Source organism: Spodoptera frugiperda, chromosome 19 (genome assembly GCF_023101765.2).
Source record: "Spodoptera frugiperda isolate SF20-4 chromosome 19, AGI-APGP_CSIRO_Sfru_2.0, whole genome shotgun sequence".
Taxonomy (NCBI): Eukaryota; Metazoa; Arthropoda; class Insecta; order Lepidoptera; family Noctuidae; genus Spodoptera; species Spodoptera frugiperda.
In genome coordinates, this window is record NC_064230.1 from 4165022 (window position 1) to 4191467 (window position 26446).

Here is a 26446-nt window from a genome sequence, read left to right on the forward strand (position 1 = left end):
TCTTCACCCCTAACCCTGGGCACGGGTTCCGCGTTATACCCCGCAGGACTGGGTCCCTGCTGAACTTCGCCATCTACACACTCCGGCCTACTGAAGTGTAAGATGCCCACCCCCGCGACATGGACGCGCCAGACAGGAATTGCCCAAGTGAAGAGTAGAGAAGGTGACTCTACTCCCCCCAGGGCCGAGTTAATGGGCGTGTATGATCCCACACCCAAAGGCTTAACACTACCACTACTACAAATATAAATAAAACAAAATTCAGTTAATTATTATGTTATCGGCTTACTCACGTATTGTTTTGACGAGGAACTCGACTAGTTTCAAGCCATGCTAGAGGCTCATATTCATGAGCATGAACATTCAGTTGTTGTATCTTGTAAATACCAATTCTAGAATACATTTATGTACTCGTTATTACAGGGCATTTTGTCTGTATGAAATATAATATATTTTATTTAAAAGATACATCAACATTACACAGTTCTCTCCTTACTCGGACATATTTTACATGGTACAAAGTAAGTTAGTCTTAAAGCTACTAGAGTGCATCAGTACTTTACATTTTGCGAAAAGATCGACACAAACACTTTATTAAAAAATCATGACAAATATTTTTATGAAAAAAACTTACTTTCCCATACATTTTGACGCATGTCACACAGATACAAGACTAATTTCCATTATGTACGTTTAACAAAAAACAAATGACATGTCAGTGACGTCATGCACAAAATGACAAGGACAGAAACATCGTATTCTCTTTCTAAATCCATTTACTGAACTTTCTTTGGTCCAATACAAATAACAAACAATTGACATATCAATGACGTCAGACCCGAAATGACAAGGGCAGAAACATGTATGTTATTGTTGTCTCTTTTTAATGGAGATGTAGGTATTACTTTTCTTTCACAGTGATGATTTACATAACAATACAATGAAGTTTCTTGACGGTTGTCCTTCGATACAACTTGAACAATATTTTGTATAACAAGTCTCACTGGGAATGAATATGGGATTGTCTTTTAAGACAATTTGAGAAATTAGAATCTATGATAATATATTCTTGCTACAAATGACGATTATTCGACAGTACCGAAAATAGTGCAGAAAATTTAAGTTTATATATAATTAAATGGAGTTTCTTGATAGTTGTCTTCGATACAGCTCTTTTACAATATTTTAATCATGAAATGAGGGAAAATACAAGTAACCCTACAATGTAGATTATTTAAAGAGTTTCTTAATGGTTGTCTTCAACACAATTGTTATAACCATCTGCACCGCTGTAGACACGGCCGAGACAAGGAGACCTGCTCGTGCTACTCTCCATACACACGACTCTGTTAGCGCCATATATTTGAAGGCGCGGGATTCCGCACATTGACAAAGCTATGGGATCCCGCGATAATGCGGGATACATCGAAACACTGACACATATAGAACTAGCACACACTATGTATTCAAAATATAATCTTTATGGTCCCACATAGATCCTCAATGACATAATTTCTATATTAAATACATTTTCGTCAATTAACATTTCTATATAAAGACTTAACTTATAGTTATAATTCATCATTTAACTTCATAGACTACTCAATAAGTTTCTTGACGGTTGTCTTCTATACAACGCTTTAACAATATTACAATCTTGTAAGAAGTAGAAAATATTAGTAAGTAGCAGTCTATGAGGTGACAAACTACATACTTGGAAATACTGATTGTACATCAGTTGTTTAATAATTAGCAATCAACAATTGATGGCGTTACTAACAACACAATCACCAATCGACGGAACAAGAAAATAAAATATTTATGTTTAACATTAAACTCATCGAAGTGTTTCTTGACGGTTGTTCTTTGATACAACTCTCAGACAAAACGTTGAACATGAAATGTGTGAGAAATATATGTAAGTAGCTGTACATGGAGCTACAAGCTACTTGGAAATACTGAATGAGTAAATAGCATCAGGAGGTGCTCGACCACCTCGAGTATCTTGACTAGGTTTTACATTTCATAGAAGCACGAAGAAGTTTCTTGACGGTTGTCCTTCACAGAACTCTTTTACTACATTTCAGTCATGAAATGTGTAGGAAATATTTATTTGTAGTGGACCGTGAGACATGGAATACAAATAGCACAGAAATATGTTCTGTATTACATTAAATGTTTACAAATTACACAATACATGGTTATACTGGACACCTGGAAGTAGTACTTTAATGGCGTGCCAAGTGGAGACATAGATACCTATTTACATAGTTTGTAATATACGTAGAAATAGTTCTCAAAATCGAGAAAATACGAAAGTACCTTGGTCTGAAGGAGACTGCATATCATTAATTACAAAGTACAATTTTATTTAGTTTCTTGATGGATTTCTTTCTTACGCACTTCATAAACATTTAGAAATGGTAGTTGTATGAGGCGACAAGCTACATACCAGGTATAGTGGCTAGGTAAGGCGCCTCGTGAGACGTGGAACACTCGAAGCATAACTGGACATAAAGTACTGTGTCTTTAGGACAACATTTACTTTAACAGACAAATTTGAAAAACAAAGCGCATACTGAGATCTTGGAAATCATCAGCAGTTTACATGAATTGTTTAGTACATTGACTATCTAATGAGTTTCTTGACGGTTGTCCTTCGACAGAACTTTTTACAATACTGTTCCTTGGATTTGTAGAAACAGTACAGAAATATTTGTAGCTATGTAGATGTACATGAAGCTACAGCTACAAGACGCGCAGTCATACTGACTAACTGGAGGCATCCTACATCTCGCGCCGGTTGTACTCGATACTACTTTTATATATTATCGTGTTATATAAACACTTGGAAATATTCTCAAGTAGTCACTTGTGAGACTATACTCTACTTGGAAACACTGACAAGACTATTAAGTCTCAGATAATATAAGTAAATGAATATAATGATATTGCACATACGTAGGACCTCTATATCCATACTGTTGATACATCAAGTTCCACGTACAAAACCACGTCAATGGCGGTCTAAGTGGAGGAATTGTTTCATAAATCTTGTGAAGACGTTCAGAGACATGTCGGTAAATACCATTTACATTGTCATTGTTAAACATATTCTTTTTAATTCTCTGTTGAAATTACTTGATTGTAGCACATCATATTTTCACAACCGCAGTCATTCTTGCGGACAAGGAAGTGAATCATATAGAACGTATATTTGTGTCATTTCCAAGTCAATGGAGTTTTTTGACGGTTGTCTTCAATGTAACATATATTTCGTTTTAATACATATTTCATATCACATGAAATACTGAAAAGGATATCTTGTGTAGAACGACCGTAGAGCAGCATCCTCCTCCTCAGTCGTACATTCTTGACAGAATGCTCGTGGTTGACAATGATGTATTTTCCCTGGATATCGTAGCTCTCGCGATGTGCCTCCACTTGTTGCGGTCTTCACCCGTAACCCTGGGCACGGGTTCCGCGTTATACCCCGCAGGACTGGGTCCCTGCTGAACTTCGCCATCTACACACTCCGGCCTACTGAAGTGTAAGATGCCCACCCCCGCGACATGGACGCGCCAGACAGGAATTGCCCAAGTGAAGAGTAGAGAAGGTGACTCTACTCCCCCCAGGGCCGAGTTAATGGGCGTGTATGATCCCACACCCAAAGGCTTAACACTACCACTACTACAAATATAAAAAAAAAACAACATTCAGTTGTTGTATCTTGTAAATACTAATTCTAGAATACATTTATGTACTCGCCATTACAGGGCATTTTGTTTGTATGAAATATATTTTATTTAAAAAATACATCAACATTACACAGTTCTCTCCTCACTTGGACATATTATACATACATAATATAAATTAGTAAGATTGTGTTCAAACTACTAGAGTACATTAGTACTTTACATTTTGCAATGATTTAAATAACAATACAATGAAGTTTCTTGATAGTTGTCTTTCGATACAACTTTTTTACAATATTACAATAATGAAATGAGAGAAAATACAAATAACCCTACAATGTAGATTATTTAAAGAGTTTCTTAATGGTTGTCTTCGACACAATTCTTATGTTTTAAACATAAGTGGGAAATATTAAAGAGTAGTTGTTTGTGAGACTACACACTACTTGGAAATACTGAGTAATTAAATATTGTTACGTTTTCAACATTAATTCACATGTTTATTATATAAAATAGAAGTCACTGAGAAACACTTCTACATGTAGAACACAATGTTGTTTTATAATTTGAACTATAATACGTTCAGTATTAAAAATTGCAATGCAACGAGTTTCTTGACGGTTGTTTGTTTGTGACAGAACGTAATAATACGCAACGTCACTATCTACGTGTGTCTTTGATCCCCGACGGGGTAGGCAGAGGTACACATTACGTCATGTAATGCCGCTATACAATGAACCCCCACTTTTCACCATTTGTGTTATAAGTCCCATATAATAGGGGGTGAGCCTATTGCCATATTATTATAGCACAATTCTGACAAATTTTCTAAAATCGCCCAGTAAAACTTTGCCCGACCCGAGAATCGAATCCGAGACCCCTTGTCCGGTAGTCGCACTTGCGACCAGTCGACAACCGAGGCAGTCATGATATTTAAAAAAAAACAATGGTTTTACAGTTAATACTGGTGACCTCCTCAATAAAAACGATCTAAACTCGTCTGCTAGCTTCACGAACTAATGAGTTTCTTGACGGTTGTCTTCGATACAAGATTTAAGATGCTTTAACATTATAGGACTGATATAACCTCTTTATTATTTAACTTACGAATACGAAGTTTGTTATAATACTTACGTATACCAGCGGGATATTCAGCAGACATAAAATACAATATTGTAATTGATACGACGAAAATCGACGCACACAATTAGAACAAGCGTGAAACTCATTCGATGGCTATAAGACACAAGACACAGACAGAGGACATAGTTCATGGAGTCTGATTTAGCCGAACTATTCATTCTTTGGACAGTCTGTTGTATAGACTATGTAAAGAGTTTCTTTCTAGTTGTCCTCGATACAACTTTGGTACATCGGTAGTTTGTAGTTATGTTAGAATATGTTTGGAAACAAAGTAGTTAAGTTAATCCAACCAAATCCAGCACATATAGTTGCTTCAAGACATAATCACAAGGGAGTTTCTTGATGGTTGTTCTTCGATAGAATCTACAAGTAGCTGGACATGACTCCACAAACTACTTGGGAATACTAAGACACATCGGGCCACTGAGTGAGGAAATGTGCCCCAGACGATTTCAATATTAATTCACGTGTTTACAATATAAAATAGAAGTCATGAAGAAACACTTCTACATGTAGAACAGTTAGTTCTTAATAATTTCCAGACACGAGTTTCTTGACGGTTGTTCCTCGACAGAACTCATATACAATACTGGTAAGACAAAATATTAGTTTTTCCTCAAGACCAGTACTAAAAGAAAAGATAGTTATAATTATTACATTTCGAAAAGACAAGAAAGTTTAAAACCTTTTAAAATATTTAATACCTTAAGACATGACATTATACACGGGACAAATATAGACATTAAGTTTCATGTTTTTTTATATTGACGAAGGTTGTCTCCTCGGTCATCTAATAACAAGGGATCATTATGGAAACCTTTACACTGTTAAGACGAATAACGAAATCATTCCATTCCAAGACAAGTTAGTTTCTTGACGGTTGCCCTTCGATACAACACTTACAATATTAAACACTTGAAATAAGTAGAAAGTATTAGTAAGTAGCAGTGTATGAGGTGACAAACTACATACTTGAAAATACTGATTGAGTCAACCTCATCGGGCACCATATGTGATATGGGCCTCGTTGAACAAATTCATTGGAGTTCCAACGTTTGGGGAAACAGTTGATAGTTCAAAATATATTAATATTGACATTTATTCATCGAATATGAATATCAATGTGACGAACTGGATAAAATCCTAAAAAGCTGGATAATTACTTAGATAAGACAATATAATTCACGCGACAAACATCGATGCACACAACTAGAACAAACTAGTCTGTCGCTACACTACTCAACGTTTCTTACTGGTTGTCTTCGCTACAACTTTATTAAATACAATATATTTATGTCGCACGTAATAACGATAAAGACAAAGCGAGGAATGCTTCATAACTATAATCCTATTTGGAATAATGTTGCTGTAAAAGCTGTTCAAACACCTTATCATGTTATAAACTCAATATTTTGGAAATTGTATCAGCACAATTATGTTCTAAACATATATTCCAAAGATCATGGCCTTGGAACATCAGACCATGACCATACGCAAGAAAATACAAGGTACTACATATTCCTGTTGGGATTTCATTCTGCAGACGTATCATTGAATTGTTGAGTCAAATATGAACACTTCATCAACCACTGTCTTATAATTTTACTTCGTATGTGATATTTAATGAGTTTTTTGACGGTTGTTCTTCGATGTAACATATATTTTATCTTAACACATATTTCATATCACATGAAATACTGAAAAGGATATCTTGTGTAGAACGACCGTAGAGCAGCATCCTCCTCCTCAGTCGTACATTCTTGACAGAATGCTCGTGGTTGACAATGATGCATGTATGCTCCAGGTACAATGACCACTTTGACTGTCATCCTATATCCATAATAAATATCTAGTAAAACTATTGATTAAACCACAATATAATTCACGCGACAAATATCGACGCACACAATTACAACAAGCGCGGACGATTGTTAGGAAATAGTTTTAACTGTCATCGCACACTACAACAGGCGCGGCCTGGTGGCACATGGAATATTCAACATTCCGTCTCGATAACAAGGAGGGAGTTCCTGAGATGTACGCATCCAGGCGTATTGTTATATACAACATTATACTTCTATTCGTTTTATATCTATATCTGTTTTAGTGTTTAATCCTTTAGGCGCAAGCTCTAATCGTCTAGTACCAGATTATAATTCATAGACTGCTCAACGAGTTTCTTGACGGTTGTATAACGTTTGTTTACGTAAACATTACATACACACAACAAGATATTTATGATATGACATTGTGCATACACACAATACAGAAGAAATATCATATTCCACGTAGAAACACCACTTCAATGGCGACATTAGTGGGGGAAGTAAACTGCACAAGTTAATGCAATAAGTGGTATGTACCACAAATACACGTATACGAACGCAATATCAATACGATTGAATTAATAGATGACATTATTGCAACAAGTTCCTTGACGGTTGTCTTCGACACAAGCTAACATTCATAGAACATTAGATATAGTTGCAGTCAGTAATATTGTTGTACCAAATATCGACGCGCACAGCGTCACATCGAGCGCCTGAATGTAGTGCCGCCTTCTGAGACATGAAATGTTGATTATATTCATAGATTTACAGTTAATTACGTACACTAATTAAATACCCTACAATATTAAAATACCAAAAAGAATCACAAATACATAATTCTGAATGGGAAAAATGGTCTTCCACAAAATGACCAGTTGATAGTAATAATTGACTCGGTTGCTATGGTAACGAGTTTCTTAACGGTTGTCTTCGATACAACTTGTAAAATTTCGTATTATTTACATACGTTGGAAACATTTGAGACTGCAAACTAATTGCAGGTACTGACTAGGTCATGTCAGTCTGAAACATCCGTGGAACTTGTATATTTCATTATCAGTTTAATGAAATGTGTTTTACGCATGTTCTCATTTCTATATTACATTAAGTATTGAGAAATATTCTCGAGAAACATACTATTTGCGCACACAACACAACAATACTGACGTCAGTGTCATTTTATGAAGTAGCGTGTCTCTCTGACGCGAAGTTTAATTTGCAAACAGTTTCTTGACGGTTGTCTTTTATACAACTTTAGAAAATATCCACATTATGTAAATACGAAGGAAACATGTAAGTAGCTGTCTATAGCAACACAAGCTCTATACATGGAAATACTGATTACGTACATCTCATCTGACACCTTTAAGGTAACGTTTAATAAACCATTACATTTGATAACTTTTGATAACTTCAGTAACAGGACATATCTCTCATCTATTCCTATTCTTACATCACATAGTTTCTTGCTGGTTGTCTTCGACACAACTTTGATAAACATCGAGAAACAACCGCATTCTTTCTGAATTAAATGATAAAGTTTTTTTTTACAATTCTTAGACTGCGCAACGATTTTCTTGACGGTTGTACTCAACACAAGCCACACAACAGTCATGAACAATCCAATACATGGAAGTTATTTAATGAACTTGTATCGGATCGTGAGATTGGGAATATTAACAAATATATTGAACTTACAATATACAATACTGAAGTAGCAATACATTGTTAGTTTGTATGTTCATTCATATCATTTCTATTCAACCTTTTTATAACGTGTGTTTACGTAAACATTACAATGCACACACAAGACAGAAGAAATATCATATTCCACGTAGAAACACCACTTCAATGGCGACATTAGTGGGGGAAGTAAACTGCACAAGTTAATGCAATAAGTGGTATGTACGTATACACGTACACGAACGCAATATAAATAAGATTGAATTAATAGATGACATTATTACAACAAGTTTCTTTACGGTTGTCTTCGTAACATTAATATATCTCATTTTTGACAATTGTAGCTGAATGAGCTTTGTAACACACGGCATCCCACGTAGACAAGTATAATTGAGGCTGTTTTAAATAGTGACAAAGAAAACAAAAAATGATAATATCCAGGTACTACAGTTGACGAGAACTAGTTTCTTGACGGTTGTCTTCGATACAACTTTACCAAACTTTTCGTCGTCTAAGTATATATATAATTGTGTGAGTACAGACCACATACAGACAACGACTGGGTGAGTGTCATCAGGTGCTGGGTGTGTAGGAGACAAGGGATATAAACAATCCATCGAGTTTACACATTTCTAGACAACATTCAATATTGTCAATTGTAAGGTCAATGACCTTTTAGAAATATGGAGTTTAAGTCGCTCACACAGCGACATAAAGTAACATCACCACACCCGGAGTTACATGTAGCAAGCTGGAGTGGCAGTGGGCCGGTCACATTTGTCGAGGAACCGATGACCGTTGGGGTAAACGTGTTCTAGAGTGGAGACCGCGTGTAGGCAAGCGTAGTGTAGGGCGCCCTCCAGCTAGGTGGAGTGACGATATCCGCACCGATGGCTGGTAGAGGTTGGATGCGTAGAGCTGAAGATCGAGCTCAGTGGCGTGCCATTGGAGAGGCCCACGTCCAGCAGTGGACGAGAACAGGCTGAAGAGGAAGATGAAATCTTCTCAACCACCTTCATCACAACATTAAGGACAATTGTGTTTCTTGATGGTTGTATTCGATACAACTTTAGACAATATTCGTATTATATGAACACGAAAGTAACATATTATTCTGTAAGTGGCAGTTAACTACCAACTGTTTAGACATACTGACACATTATGTAATTGTTACAGATTTAATTAATATGTGTAGAAATAGTAGTAAATTCATTTTATATCATTTATTCTTTTATTAGAACTTATTACGGGATATTTACCATGTTTATTTAATTTCGCGAGTTTCCGATATATCAATAAGTTCTAATAATAGTGTTAGTGACCATGTCAGTTTAAAAACTTATATCATTTATTCTTAACTAACACCTCTGGTGCCTGAATGTAGTGCTTCCTTCTAAGACATGAAACATTATTTGGAAAGTTCTTGGTTTTACAGTTACTACTGCAAGCATTATTAATATTCAGTCGGGATTGATCCCGATTAAAGTCAAATATATTTTTTTACTAATGAAGAAGTAAACTTGTCTGCTAGCTTCACGAACTAAAGAGAATCTTACCGGTTGTCTACGATACAAGGTTGTTCGAACATAATTATTTGATCGTCTACCTATACCTTCACGGTACAGTAACAAATTGACAGATATTTAGACGTAATCAGCAGTTTCTTGACGGTTGTACTTCGATACATGTTCGAGCAGTGTATGTCACCACATACTACTTGGACATACTGACTCGATAGCGGCGATCAATGGCGTCCTAAGTTAGAAAACGCTTGTTTATGAACAAATATTCATAGATGAGAATAACACCTAAAACTCATTCATTTTATCGGCTTTACAATTAGTTTCTTATCGGTTGTCTTCGATACAAGTTGACATACAACAAGAAGAACACTAACATTCAGTACAATGTTGTCCGCCCGAATGCGGGCACGACTTCTGAGACAAGAAACATTTCACACATCCATACATCGTGTTTGTATTTATACTCTTTTATGGAGAAATACTACCGACTGCAGTATTTTGGAACTTTAGCTGCTAACAGCTGATCATGCGAAAGCACGCGCAAAATATTTTTCTAGATATAGACAGATTTCTAATACAGTTATAATTAAAAATTAGTTCGAGGTATCCATCAGACGATACCCTGACCAGTGTAGAACATTCATGGCAGAAGGAAAGCGATTATTGAGACACACTTTAGTAGAATGAACGAGTTTCTTGACGGTTGTCTTCGATACAAACTTACAGACTCACTGAGCGTAACAGTTTCATTACATGAACTGCACAAGTTGCTCGACATAATGTTAATTAATGCGACGGACACGTTAGTCAGTAGCCGTTTACAAGACCGTTTACACATAGGAACGTATATTTATACATTCCATTAAATATTCAACATTTCAATATGAATGCTCCAGGTACAATGACCACTTTGACTGTCATCCTATATCCCCACATACAATTATTCTAAATACTATACTAGTATATGGCCAAGCAATAATGTAACTTAATTATTGATTAAACCACAATATATTTCACGCGACAAATATCGACGCACACAATTAGAACAAACACAACTGTCACTAGCACATTGCTTGGCGGTTGTCTTCGATACAACTTTGGAAGTATTCGTCCTACGCAAATATGAAGAAATCATTACATCACATCTAGCGACTGGAAGTGGAGGCATTATAATAATATATAATGGCAATACAAAACGTTTCTTGACGGTTGTCTTTGACAGAGACCTTTTTCATATTACACACATGAAATATTGAGAGTTGGAACATATATATTCTGTGTATAACGACCACTGTAGCTGCACGGTTGGTACAATAATTAGAAATGACACAGAGAGTTTCTTAATGGTTGTCTTCGATACAACGCTTGTATAATATATTAATATTGCCATAAATTTATTGGATGGAAGATGATTGTGATTTGATTTGATGATGATGATTTGACGGAAGAAACAATACAGACTATAATTATAATTCATGCGACATATATCGACGCACACACAAGTCCGTATATAGTGAACATTTGCCATAGTAGCAGCAAGTACGTACTGATTGAGTAAATTATCGGGAAAATTCATTGTATTTATAAAGTTTACTGTCCACTTACAACGAGCTATCGTAAATAAGTGGTAGAATGTTTGTTTCACATCATGTACACATGTTTATACAAAGTAGAAAACGATTAATGCAAGACAATCAATGTCAATAGACCGTTTTATTACAATATTGACAAAAATTATATCGAGTGGACATCCACACTTCCACATTAATTTTTAATCCTAAATAAAGCCAAATTATATATTTTTCACGTGAATTTCTTGACGGTTGTCTTCGATACAACACTCATGTTGTAATCATGCAACATATAGGAAAGAGTAGTAAGTAGCTGGAGCCACCGACTACTTGGAAATACTGACTAGGAAACACTACAACATGTAGGTATTTGAAGTGTGGATGACACGAACTGTTCATTCCTTGGCTAGTCTGTTGTATAGACTATACAAAGAGTGTTTGATCGTTGTTTGGTAGAACAGTGTTGAGTATCACTTTGTGACTTAGAAAAACCATAATAGTCACTTGACTTTCCAATAATTGGTACAAGTTTCTATATGTTATTGAATAATCAAATATAAAAATACCACATAGAATTACAAATACATAATTCTGAATGGGAAAAATTGTCTTCCACAAGATGACCAGTTGATAGTAATAATTGACTCGGTTGCTATGGTAACGAGTTTCTGTACTCGTCGAAATAGAACCAGACATACCTATGTATGTATAAGATGCATACAAGGAGGTAGATTTTAAACTATATATTTCACAAACTATGCATTCAGTTTCTTGACGGTTGTCTTCAATACAATCATTAAATTTATTTCCAATACTAGTAAGTACCTATTTATAAGACTACAAACTACTCGGTAGTTCTGAGTAAGTATTCAACATCACTTTGTGAAAGTGACACAATATTATTCATAAACACTACACAGGTACAATGAAAACTGAACATTGGAACTACAAGTAGTCGTAAAATGTGGATATCGTGGAATAATAAAATTATTATTATGAAGAAATATTATTCTATATGTCGGCACGTAGGTACCCGCTGTATCACTAATGCAAGCGTGACATGATCAAGCGCCAATAGAATTCCAGCTTTGGCAGATATTTAGGCATAATCAGCAGTTTCTTGACGATTGTCTTCGATACAAGGTTGATCGAACATAATTATTTCATTGTCTATCTATATCTTCCAAACGTATTAAATATACGTCTAGATACGAGTTTCTTACCTTCTTTTGAAGGAATTCTTATAAAAAAGTAAGTACTTATTTATACGGCATAGAATTACAAATACATAATTCTAAATGGGGGGGAGGTGATGATGGTTTTAACATTGCAAGCCGTTGCAATTAAAGCGACGGTGCTAAAGAATAGAATTGATTTAACTTTGAGACTGACCAATGAGTTTCTTGACGGTTGTCTTCGATACAACTACACTAACTAACATACCTACACCAATTGAAGAACATTCAGTATACTCTTGTATATGTTCCATATTCAACATTTAAAATGTAGATAATACGACATTACCACGTAGAACGACAAATAGTTGTGAGTGGGGAAACTGTTGTTTTATATCGCGACAAGTTTAGAAAAGATGACGAGTTGCTGTTACCTCTACACTGTAACTACTGCTCTACTGGCATCTTACGATGGGAAATACTTGAATTATATCGAGTTGATATATTCACACAAATTGCATTAAGAACACTTTTAATTGTGTTAAATTGAAACGGGACGACCACGCTACGACTTTGATGCTTAATTATAAATTAATCATACGACATATATCGACGCACACAATTAGAGCAAACTGTCACTACCACATTGCTTGTCAGTTGTCTTCAATACAACTTTAACAAACATTTCACACAATGTAAATTACTAGTATTGTCTATACATTTAATATTGAGAATTGAGAACCACTTTAGTGACGTCATAAGTGGGGAAATAGTTATGTTAGCTCCTGTATGGAGGAGTGTTTGTAAACATTAATGTTGGAATTCAAACATGTTAATGCAATACAAGTATACATTTTACTAAGTTAAGGAAACACGCCTCAATTGAAAAAGAACACGTGTGTTTTATACACAATAGGATGTATGTAAAGTTTCTTGACGGTTGTCTTCGACACAAGCTAACATGCAACACTCATAGAACATTGGATATAGTTGCAGTCAGTAATATTGTTGTACCAAATATCGACGCGCACAGCGTCTCACCGGACGGTGAGTGTAGATGAAAACTTTATAGGCATATAAAAGACTCCAACCAAACTTTTTGATGACATAAACTATCTAATGAGTTTCTTGACGGTTGTCCTTCGATAGAACTTTATACAATACTATTTCTTGCATTTGTAGAAATAGTACGGAAATATTTGAAGCATGAAGCAACAGCTACAAGACATACATACATCTTGCATCTCGCGCCGGTTGTATGTACAACAGCAACAAGTAATGAAACTGTAATGCATACTCCACGTAGAACTAACACTGTAATGTCGTCCTCAGTGGGGAAACGATTGTTTTGTAAACCATGTTAGTACATTAGCTGCTTCGTGGACAATTGTAGCTGAATGAGCTTTGGGACACGAAGTTAATAACAACAACTACAATCCTTTAACGCCGGTTTCTGATACGGCGACCGTTTCTTGACTACTGGCGTCTATCATGGACTCTCATGCAAATCCACGTTTGTTTAATATTTTTCCACCTCCGTGGCAGAAAATTCATATACATGACATGAATATAGACAGACTACTATTAACAAATTAACTAAATCTATTACAATAAGCAAAGTTCATCACTAGTCGTTTCTTGACGGTTGTCTTTGATACAGTTTTGTAATACTTTTCGTACTACGTAAACACGTAGAAAACGTTTGAAGAGAATTTTCAATAAACAGTATTGTACATTGTAACCTCCACGTTCTAAGTGGAACAATAGTTGTTTAAATTCTAAAATATGATGTTGATATCACAATCGAGTGATAAATCCTTACAAGCTGACTATACATGTACCTTAGTCGAAGACATCGACAAAATTAAAATCGACGTCAGCTAGAACTAGCGGTAGACAGTTAATTGTCAAATTATTTAATATGAATAACAGTTTTCAAAACGAGAATTGGATTCAGAGTAATTAATGAATGTTTTAAATATCGACGCACAGAGTTAGAACATCGGTGGTTAATTATTTTTAGATATAAATGTACAAAATATATTGTTGTGGAAGTATTGTGGAATAATATTGACATTCAATGGATACTAAGCACATTAAACTACTCAGTTCTTTCAAATCTGAGCTTAATCGTAAAATGATAAAATTGAAAATAAGTTATCTCTCAATGTGCTACCTGCTTTAAGGTACAATAATTAGAAATGACACAGAGAGTTCCTTGATGGTTGTCTTCGATACAACTTCATTATACATATGTTCATGTGTTCGTGTTCCATTCGAAACTGCACTTAGGAACGAGCACCTAGCTTCACTGACTGACAGACTGAAAAATCCGGTTTTGTCATTTCAAAAGCAATAATTAGACAATTGAAGATTAGTGCTGAATATGAGCAATCGAGTTTTTGTATAACAAGTCCCACTGGGAATGAATATGGGATTGCCTTTTAGGACAATTTGAGAAATTAGAATCTTTAAGATAATATATTCTTTCGTCCAATATCCACGCGCTACAAATGACGATTATTCCATAGTAACCAAAGTAAGAAGAACATTTAAGTTTATACATAATTTAATGGAGTTTCTTATTGGTTGTAGTCGATACAACTTCGAACATTTTGTAAAATGTAAATACGAAGGAACATTGATTAGTAGCTATTTATTGGACTACCAATCATTCGGATATAGGTTCATGCAAGAGACAAGCATAATGAACATCTCACGGTGCATTGTGAAACTATATCACACACAGATTATGACAAATATTTAAATAACTCGGAGATATAGAAGGGGAAGTCAAACGTTAACTTTATACACTACTCTCTGTGTTTCTTGACGGTTGTGTTCGATACAACTCTAATACAATACTTTGACCATGAAATATGTAGTATATATGTATATATAAGTTACAAATATACTTGTAGTCTGAATATTCGTATTTGTATACATTGCCAGGTTTCATGCACTTCAATGAAATTATTATTATATAAAGATGTCACGAATGTATTTGTAGTTTCTTGACGGTTGTCTTCGATAAAACATTCATCTTGTACCGAATTGCAGATTTAAATCATGCAATATTTTGCAACACATTGACCGATTTAAACAAATTGGACAATTATCCCATATTATTGTGTATTATAGAAACATGAATATCTCACTTGAAACTTGTTGAGATATGTTTTACAGTACATATTATGATCACACAGACCCACAGACATATCGTTTAAATTCACAGATTACAATGTTTGAGAATTTTGAGGCAATTTTGAGTATATTTTGATTAGTGGAGTTTCTTGCTGGCTGTATTCGATACAACATTAGAAAATGTTCGTATTACATGAATACGAAGGAAACATTTGTTAGTAGTCCTTTATTAGACTACCAACTATTCGGATATAGGATACCTTATCGGGAAAATTCATTGAATTTCCAAAATTTACTGTCCACTTACAACACAGAAGCGGGAAATGCTTTATAACTATAATCCTATTTGGAATAATGTTGCTGTACATATAATTATAATGGCAATACAAAACGTTTCTTGACGGTTGTCTTTGACAGAGACCTTTTTCATATTACACACATGAAATAGTGAGAGTTGGAACATAGATATTCTGTGTATAACGACCACTTTAGTATCGTTCTAAGTGGGGAAATTGTCGTTGTACCTATATCGCATCAAGACGTTCCTAGAAATGATGACCGATGTATCTTGTATGTCGAACGTTGTAATATATCAGGACGGGCTTTGGAACCCAAGATATGAACATCGATCATGAAACAATACAGACAATATAATTCATACGACATATATCGACGCACACACAAGTCCGTATATAGTGAACATTTGCCACAGTAGCAGTCAGTAATATTGTCTCTGAGACATGGAACAATGCACAGGTTCTAATGGAAAGAAACCATGGCGTAGTACATTTTGTACATTTCAAAGGTTATAATAAGTTTCTTGGCGGTTGTCTTCGATACAACGTTGACGAAACATAAAAATATATTCGATAGTGTGCTTGAAAGCAACAAGCCTATCATTTTCAGATACATATATTCTAATACGTGATAATATACTGAAAAGGATATCTTGTGTAGAACAGCCTTACATTCTTGACAGAATGCTCGTGGTTGAATATGATGCATTTTCCTGGATATCGTAGCCATCGCGATGTGCCTCCACTTGTTGAAGTCTTCACCCGTAACCCTGGGCACGGGTTCCGCGTTATACCCCGCAGGACTGGGTCCCTGCTGAACTTCGCCATCTACACACTCCGGCCTACTGAAGTGTAAGATGCCCACCCCCGCGACATGGACGCGCCAGACAGGAATTGCCCAAGTGAAGAGTAGAGAAGGTGACTCTACTCCCCCCAGGGCCGAGTTAATGGGCGTGTATGATCCCACACCCAAAGGCTTGACACTACCACTACTACAAATATAAATAAAACAACATTCAGTTGTTGTATCTTGTAAATACTAATTCTAGAATACATTTCTGTACTCGCCATTACAGGGCATTTTGTCCGTATGAAATATATTTTATTTAAAAGATACATCAACATTACACAGTTCTCTCCTCACTCGGACATATTTTACATAGTACAAAGTAAGTTTGTGTTAAAACTACTAGAGTGCATTAGTACTTTACATTTTGCGAAAAGATTGACATTGCAACAAACACTATTAAACAACCATGACAAATATTATTATGAAGAAAACTTACTTTTCCATACAATTTGACGCATGTCACACAGAGACAAGACTAATTTCCATTATGTACGTTTAACAAAAAACAAATGACATGTCAGTGACATCATGCATAAAATGACAAGGACAGAAATATTTATGTGAGAGACAGCAATGTCTCTTTTTATCGGAGGTGTAGATATTACTTTCTTCCACAGTGATGATTTACATAACAATACAATGAAGTTTCTTGACGGTTGTCCTTCGATACAACTTGAACAATATTTTCTATAACAAGTCTCACTGGGAATGAATATGGGATTGTCTTTTAAGACAATTTGAGAAATTAGAATCTTTAAAATAATATATTTTTTCGATTATTCCATGAGAACCAAAGTAATAATACAGCTTACAATTTAAGTTTATACATAACTAAATGAAGTTTCTTGATAGTTGTCTTCGATACAACTCTTTTACAATATTTCAATCATAAAATGAGGGAAAATACAATTAACCCTAAAATGTAAATTATTTAAGGAGTTTCTTAATGTTTGTCTTCGACACAATTCTTATGTGTTAAACATAAGTGGAAAATATTAAAGAGTAGTTGTTTGTGAGACTACAAACTATTTGGAAATACTGAGTTATATAATAAGGAATTGCCTACCACATACCACATACTAAGCAGATCGTCGTTATTGATCATTTAACTTCATAGACTACTCAATAAGTTTCTTGACGGTTGTGTTTGATACAGTTTTGTAGTACTTTTCGTACTACGTAAACACGTAGAAAACGTTTGAAGAGAATTTTCAATAAACAGTATTGTACATTGTAACCTCCACGTTCTAAGTGGAACAATAGTTGTTTTAATTCTAAAATATGATGTTGATATCACAATCGAGTGATAAATTCTTACAAGCTGACTATACTTGTATCTTAGTCGAAGACATCGACAAAATTAAAATCGACGTCAGTTAGAACTAGCGGTAGACAGTTAATTGTCAAATTACTTTAAATTACTGAGACAGTATGTTAACCCAAGATTGACAGAGGAAGATATAAATATTTTAAACGAGATCAACGTTTGTTACATCTTTAGCCGATACTTCAAAATTGAACTTTACCACCTTCATCAAAACATTAAGGACAATTGTGTTTCTTGATGGTTGTATTCGACACAACTTTAGACAATATTCGTATTGTATGAACACGAAAGTAACATATTATTTTGTAAGTGGCAGTTAACTACCAACTGTTTAGAAATACTGACACATCATGTAATTGTTATAGATTTCATTTCATTTTATATCATTTATTCTTAACTAACACCTCTGGTGCCTGAATGTAGTGTTTCCTTCTAAGACATGAAACATTATTTAGAAAAATCATTGAATTTACAGTTAATACTGCTATTAATTCTAATTATAATTTTATTATTTTTCAGGATAATTCCCGATTATTGCTTCACTAATAAAGAAGTAAACTTGTCTGCTAGCTTCACGAACTAATGAGTTTCTTGACGGTTGTCTTCGATACAAGGTTGATCGAACATAATGGTACTAAAAGGTGACAGTTATTTCAAACACCTTCTAAACTTCGGTATTTTGAGAATTGCGTATACGTACAATTATGTACCAAAATATATTCCAAAGCTCATGGCCTTGGAACATCAGACCAGAAAATGCCAAAGAAAATAAGTGACTCAATCAGACTGAAGTCACAACATTCACGTAACAAACATCGGCGCACACAACCAGAACAAACACAAAGCCCAAGTATGAACTAGTATATAGCAGTATATAGTATATAGCAGTATATAGTATATAGCCCACAATGAGGGTATTTCGAGTAATGAAATGTATCCACAGTCAAATACTAACGGCATGCATTATACTTACATGTAAAGGTTTCACGAATGTACGTAGAAGTTTGTTGACGGTTATCTTCGAGCAACCATGGCACACGCCGCGCACTGACCTCGTCTGGTAGAACATTGCTACAACACGTTGTACTAACATTAGCACCACACATACGACACACACATGTCTTTGGACAAACTAATAAGTTTCTAGACATCGTCTCTTACTAGTTTTGCCCTTCAAAAAATCTTTCTTGACGGTTGCCTTCGATACAATGTTGATCGAACATATTCGAACGAATGTATTAAATTTACGTCTAGATACGAGTTTTTTACCTTCTTTTGAATGAATTCTTTTAAAAAAGTTATTGTATAGGAAACATTTTATAAGTAGCCATTTATCAGATTACAAGCTACTTGGAAATACTCATTCTGCAAAACAGGAGAGGGGCAAACCCTTAAGACATGACATAGACACACGACAAATATCGACAATAAGTTTCAGTTTTTTTTTAATATTGACTAAGGTAGTCTCCTCGGTCATCTAATAACAAGGAATCATTATGGAAGCTTACATTGTCACTGTAAGGAAGAATAACGAAATCATTCCATTCCAAGACAAGTTAGTTTCTTGACGGTTGTCTTTCGATACAACACTTACAATATTACAATCTTGTAAGAAGTAGAAAGTATTAGTAAGTAGCAGTCTATGAGGTGACAAACTACATACTTGGAAATACTGATTGAGTCAACCTCATCGGGCACCATATGTGATATGGGCCTCGTTGAACAAATTCATTGGAGTTCCAACGTTTGGGGAAACAGTTGTTTGTTCACAATATATTAATATTGACATTTATTCATCGAATATGAATATCAATGTGACGAACTGGATAAAATCCTAAAAAGCTGGATAATTACTTAGATAAGACAATATAATTCACGCGACAAACATCGATGCACACAACTAGAACAAACTAGTCTGTCGCTACACTACTCAACGTTTCTTACTGGTTGTCTTCGATACAACTTTATTAAATACAATATATTTATGTCGCACGTAATAACGACAAAGACAAAGCGAGGAATGCTTCATAACTATAATCCTATTTGGAATAATGTTGCTGTAAAAGCTGTTCAAACACCTTATCATGTTATAAACTCAATATTTTGGAAATTGTATCAGCACAATTATGTTCTAAACATATATTCCAAAGATCATGGCCTTGGAACATCAGACCATGACCAAACGCAAGAAAATACAAGGTACTACATATTCCTGTTGGGATTTCATTCTGCAGACGTATCATTGAATTGTTGAGTCAAATATGAACACTTCATCAACCACTGTCTTATAATTTTACTTCGTATGTGATATTTAATGAGTTTTTTGACGATTGTTCTTCGATGTAACATATATTTTATCTTAACACATATTTCATATCACATGAAATACTGAAAAGGATATCTTGTGTAGAACGACCGTAGAGCAGCATCCTCCTCCTCAGTCGTACATTCTTGACAGAATGCTCGCGGTTGACAATGATGCATGTATGCTCCAGGTACAATGACCACTTTGACTGTCATCCTATATCTATACATAGTATAAAACAAAGTCGCCCATTTTGTCTGTAGTCCCTTCGTATGCATAAAACTTTAAAACTACGCAACGGATTTTGATGCGGTTTTCACTAATAGAAAGAGTATTTTCTCCGACAGGTTTTTATATATAATTGAAATACATTGAAACTATATTAGCTGAGTTATAGCGATTTATGTCCAAGAAGTCAGAAAAAAATCTAATTGAAGATTGCATTTGTGCGTGCGCCGCTTATACCGTTGGATACAAGTAAGAACAATGTATAGCAAAAACATTGGTCTTTATTAGTTCTACAAAAAAGTCCGCGATGACATATATCCAGCTTTTTTATTTAAGTCACAAAAACTACTTTTCTGTATTAAAAAAACATTTAATTCGTTGGGTGATGTTTAACTGGTGATATAACCAATAATACATATATCCTTATCATAATAAGTAAGTTCATCATCACGAGCATTTAATTTAGATTATTTTTGCAGTTTACAGTGTGTTATTTAGACATATAGTTTAGGAGATATCACGATATTAGTATTGCGGCACGGTACGGGCTACACGCAAACGAAGTTGCGCGGGTCAGCTAGTCCATAATAAATATCTAGTAAAACTATTGATTAAACCGCAATATACACACAATTATTTGTCACGCGATATTTGTCGCGTGACAAATAATTGTACACACAACAACAAAAGCACAAACACACAACTACAACAAGCGCGGACGATTGTTAGGAAATAGTTTTAGCTCTCATCGCACACAACAGGCGCGGCCTGGTGGCACATGGAATATTCAACATTCCGTCTCGATAACAAGGAGGGAGTTCCTGAGATGTACGCATCCAGGCGTATTGTTATATACAACATTATACTTCTATTCGTTTTATATCGATATCTTTGTTAGTGTTTACTCCTTTAGGCGCAAACTTTAATCGTCAAGTACCAGATTATAATTGATTGGACACATAATGGAGCTATAGAATTACATTTAGTCTCTAGCGATGATTTATCTAATAATACAATTAAGTTTCTTGACGGTTGTCTTCGATACAACTCTTTTACAATATTTCAATCATGAAATGAGGGAAAATACAAGTAACCCTACAATGTAGATTATTTGAAGAGTTTCTTAATGTTTGTCTTCAACACAATTCTTATGTTTTAAACATAAGTGAGAAATATTAAAGAGTAGTTGTTTGTGAGACTACAATTATCATCAGCATTAAGTATTGGTACCTATATCAATTGTTTTATTGCCGGTTGTCCTCGATACAAGCATGACAAATGTTTCATACAATAGAACTAATATGTTCACAGGAAACATTCAGTACAATTTAATATATATTTCAATTGAATATTTGTCGGGATTAATCCCGATTAAAGTCAAATATATTGCTTTACTAATGAAGAAGTAAACTTGTCTGCTAGCTTCACGAACTAATGAGTTTCTTGACGATTGTCTTCAATACAACGCTTTTACAATATTTCAATCTTGAATTAAGTAGAAACATATTTAGTAGTTGCAGTGAGGTGACAAACAACATAACTTGGAAATACTGATGGGGTACACCTCATCAGGCACATTATGCCACATTCCTACTTCATCCATCTTTTAATAAATTCATTAACAACATTAAATATTGTAATTTGAAACATGGACACACCATGTAGACCGCCACGGTGATGACGTCATAAATAGAGAAACAGTTGCTTGTTCTGAACAAGCTCCTGAATGGAGAAATACTGACGAATGCATTAGTATCGGGATACAAAGATATTAATTTAGTGCTAAAGTGTATTTGGCACAATAATAGACAAAGAATAGTAAAGATAGCTGCACAGATTTCATCCGCACCAAACATTTACAAAGACAATATAATTCACGCGACATATATCGACGCACACAATTAGAACAAACACAACTGTCACTAGCACATTGCTTGACAGTTGTCTTCGATACAACTTTGGAAGTATTCGTCCTGCGCAAATATGAAGAAATCATTACATCACATCTAGCGACTGGAAGTGGAGGCATTATAATAATATATAATGGCAATACAAAACGTTTCTTGATGGTTGTCTTTGACAGAGACCTTTTTCATATTACACACATGAAATAATGAGAGTTGGAACATAGATATTCTGTGTATAACGACCACTGTAGCTGCACGGTTGGTACAATAATTAGAAATGACACAGAGAGTTTCTTAATGGTTGTCTTCGATACAACTTCATTATACATATGTTCGTGTTCCATTCGAAACTGCACTTAGGAACGAGCACCTAGCTTCACTGACAGACAGACTGACGGAAAATTCCGTTTTGACGTTTCAAAAGCGTAATTAAAGATTAGCTATGAAAGTGTCAGAGTAAGTATGTTTGGTTACAACCGACTCTACACTATTGGAACAGCTGTGAACAGCATTCTTGCTTTCCCAATTTATGATAGGGCAAAATGTTATACAAATTGATGTGTAGACCATAAGTTCGTAGACTATACTGTTTAGACTATTAGTCGCTATTTAGTTTAGTTTGTTATACGTTATTATGATTATAACGGCACCGGGCGATGCTGTCTCTGACAGACAACATCCATTAATACATTTATGAAATGTCGAACAACAAACTCATTTGGAAATGTAAACCAGAAGACGAGACGAGAACTAGTTTCTTGACGGTTGTCTTCGATACAACGCTTGTATAATATATTAATATTTCCATTTGTTAATTGAATATGAATATCAATATGACGAACTGGTGACAAAGAAAAAAAAGGTGTATTACATAGATAATACAATATAATTCACGCGACAAATATCGACGCACACAATTAGAACAAGCGGCACATCGTCACCAGCCTCTTGACAGTCGTCTTGTGTTTGACACAACTATGAAGATATTCGTATTGTGCGAATGCGAATGAATCCTTACATCTCATCAAGTAGCGACTGGAAGCAGACTCTGTCTGTCTCTGCGTGGAACAATTACATCACAATATTATTCATAGCACAATACAGTTTGTTGACAGTTGTCCTTCTATGGAACTCTATATGTTCGATTGTGTGCTTGCAAACAACAAATATATTTTACAGTAACTCTTATATTTGCCGTAAAAAAATTTCAACTTTCATTTCTTGTAATGTAACGTCAATGTATAATGACATTTAAAGACATACAGTGATATAATAGAAAGTTTATAAATTATTCAATGAGTTTCTTGACGGTTGTTCTTTGATATAACATATAATTTGTCTTAATACATATTTCATATCACATGAAATACTGAAAAGGATATCTTGTGTAGAACAACTGTAGAGCAGCATCCTCCTCCTCAGTCGTACATTCTTGACAGAATGCTCGTGGTTGACAATGATGCATTTTCCCTGGATATCGTAGCCATCGCGATGTGCCTCCACTTGTTGAAGTCTTCACCCGTAACCCTGGGCACGGGTTCCGCGTTATACCCCGCAGGACTGGGTCCCTGCTGAACTTCGCCATCTACACACTCCGGCCTACTGAAGTGTAAGATGCCCACCCCCGCGACATGGACGCGCCAGACAGGAATTGCCCAAGTGAAGAGTAGAGAAGGTGACTCTACTCCCCCCAGGGCCGAGTTAATGGGCGTGTATGATCCCACACCCAAAGGCTTAACACTACCACTACTACAAATATAAATAAAACAACATTCAGTTGTTGTATCTTGTAAATACTAATTCTAGAATACATTTATGTACTCGCCATTACAGGGCATTTTGCCTGTATGAAATATACTTTATTTAAAAGATACATCAACATTACACAATTCTCTCCTCACTCGGACATAAATATTTTACATAGTACAAAGTAAGTTTGTCTTAAAACTACTAGATATCATTAGTACTTTACATTTTGCGAAAAAGATCGACACAAACACTATGTATATTAAAAAATCATGACAAATATTTTTATGAAGAAAACTTACTTTTCCATACATTTGGACGCATGTCACACAGAGACAAGACTAATTTCCATTATGTACGTTTAACAAAAAACAATTGACATGTCAATGACGTCAGACCCGAAATGACAAGGACAGAAATATTTATGTTATTATTGTCTCTTTCTTAATTGGTGTTATCTTCTTCGATACAATTCTTAATGGTTTAAAGAGTTTCTTAATGGTTGTCTTCGACACAATTCTTATGTTTTAAACATAAGTAGAGTAAGTAGTTGTGTTTGAAACTACAAACTACTTGAAAATAACTACTCAGTAATTAAGAAATACTTTAATATTGCGGAGCCAAGACCTCAACAAAAACGAATAACACGGTCAAACTTTACTCTTGTTCTAGAACAACGGGTTTCTTGACGGTTGTCTTTGATGTAACTCTTACAAGAGTGTGAGGACTTCATTGTGGGAACTGCAATGTTCCACTTTACTTGTGAACAAATATTTCGCATGAAACAGTTGATTATAGGAATACAAAGATTAATGAGCCGTCGGACACAAGACATGGACATGAGTGAGACGACATAGATAAAGACAATAATTCGTGCCGCAAAGACCCACGACTAATATTTAGGAAATAGTTTTAACTCTTTTTAATTTTTTTGGCGCAAACTTTCAGAATCAAACGACGAAGTTTTTTTTAATATAATTCATAGACTGCTCAACGAGTTTCTTGACGGTTGTACTCAACACAAGCCACACAACAGTCATGAACAATCCAATACATGGAAGTTATTTAATGAACTTGTATCGGATCGTGAGACTCGGAATATTAACAAATATATTGAACTTACAATATACAATACTGAAGTAGCAATACATTGTTAGTTTGTATGTTCATTTATATCATTTCTATTCAACCTCTTTATAACGTGTGTTTACGTAAACATTGCAGTGCACACACAAGACAGAAGAAATATCAAATTCCACGTAGAAACACCACTTCAATGGCGACATTAGTGGGGAAGTAAACTGCACAAGTTAATACAATAAGTGGTATGTACCACAAATACACGTATCCGTAGGCAACATAATTTCCGTTTAATAAATAGATGACATTATTGCAAAAAGTTTCTTGACGGTTGTCTTCGACACAACTGTAATATATCTCATTTTTGACAATTGTAGCTTGTAGTTAGTCAGTAACAGTATAGTGCATGCGTCAGCCATCGTCGCACGTAGACAAGTACAATTGAGGCTGTTTAATTGACAAGAAAACACAAACAATATTTAGGTACTCCAGTTGACGAGAACTAGTTTCTTGTCGGTTGTCTTCGACACAACTTGTAAAGTTTCGTATTATTTAAATACATTTGAGATTGTAAACTATTACTGGGGTATATTATATAATAGTTGTCATATATTAATTGAATACGAATATCAATATGATGAACTGCAGATAACACGGAAATAAAGTTGCATACATCGATAAGACAATTCACGCGACATATATCGACGCACACATCAGAACATGGGTGAAGGACACCCAAGAAGAAGTAATTATTATGATTCCCGTGACGTAAATATTACAAAAAATTAACATTAAACAATGTAACTCCATACACACGCTGCTCAATGAGTTTCTTGACGGTTGTCCTTCGATAGAACTTTGTACAAAACTGTTCCTTGGATTTGTAGAAACAGTACAGAAATACGAATGAAACGAACTAATGAGTTTCTTGGTTGTCTTCGATA

The 26446-nt window shown here is 34.9% G+C and overlaps 2 protein-coding genes across 5 annotated transcripts in view; one reads left to right on the forward strand and one right to left on the reverse strand.

The window, feature by feature from the left end:
• LOC126911893 (uncharacterized) overlaps nucleotides 1-26446 on the reverse strand; it is a 161830-nt gene that overhangs the window by 74292 nt on the left and 61092 nt on the right. The window contains exon 2 of one of the 4 annotated variants that reach the window (XM_050701055.1): nucleotides 905-2214. The exons of the other annotated variants lie outside the window; for them this stretch is intronic. The gene's annotated coding sequence lies outside the window, so the exon portion shown is untranslated. Of the gene's footprint in view, nucleotides 1-904; nucleotides 2215-26446 lie in introns of those variants that run through there. 4 annotated transcript variants of the gene reach the window in all.
• The window catches only part of LOC126911787 (uncharacterized), a 154459-nt gene continuing 147325 nt past the window's right edge, over nucleotides 19313-26446 (forward strand). Inside the window, exon 1 of the mRNA XM_050700640.1 lies at nucleotides 19313-19696. The gene's annotated coding sequence lies outside the window, so the exon portion shown is untranslated. The remainder of the gene's footprint in view (nucleotides 19697-26446) is intronic.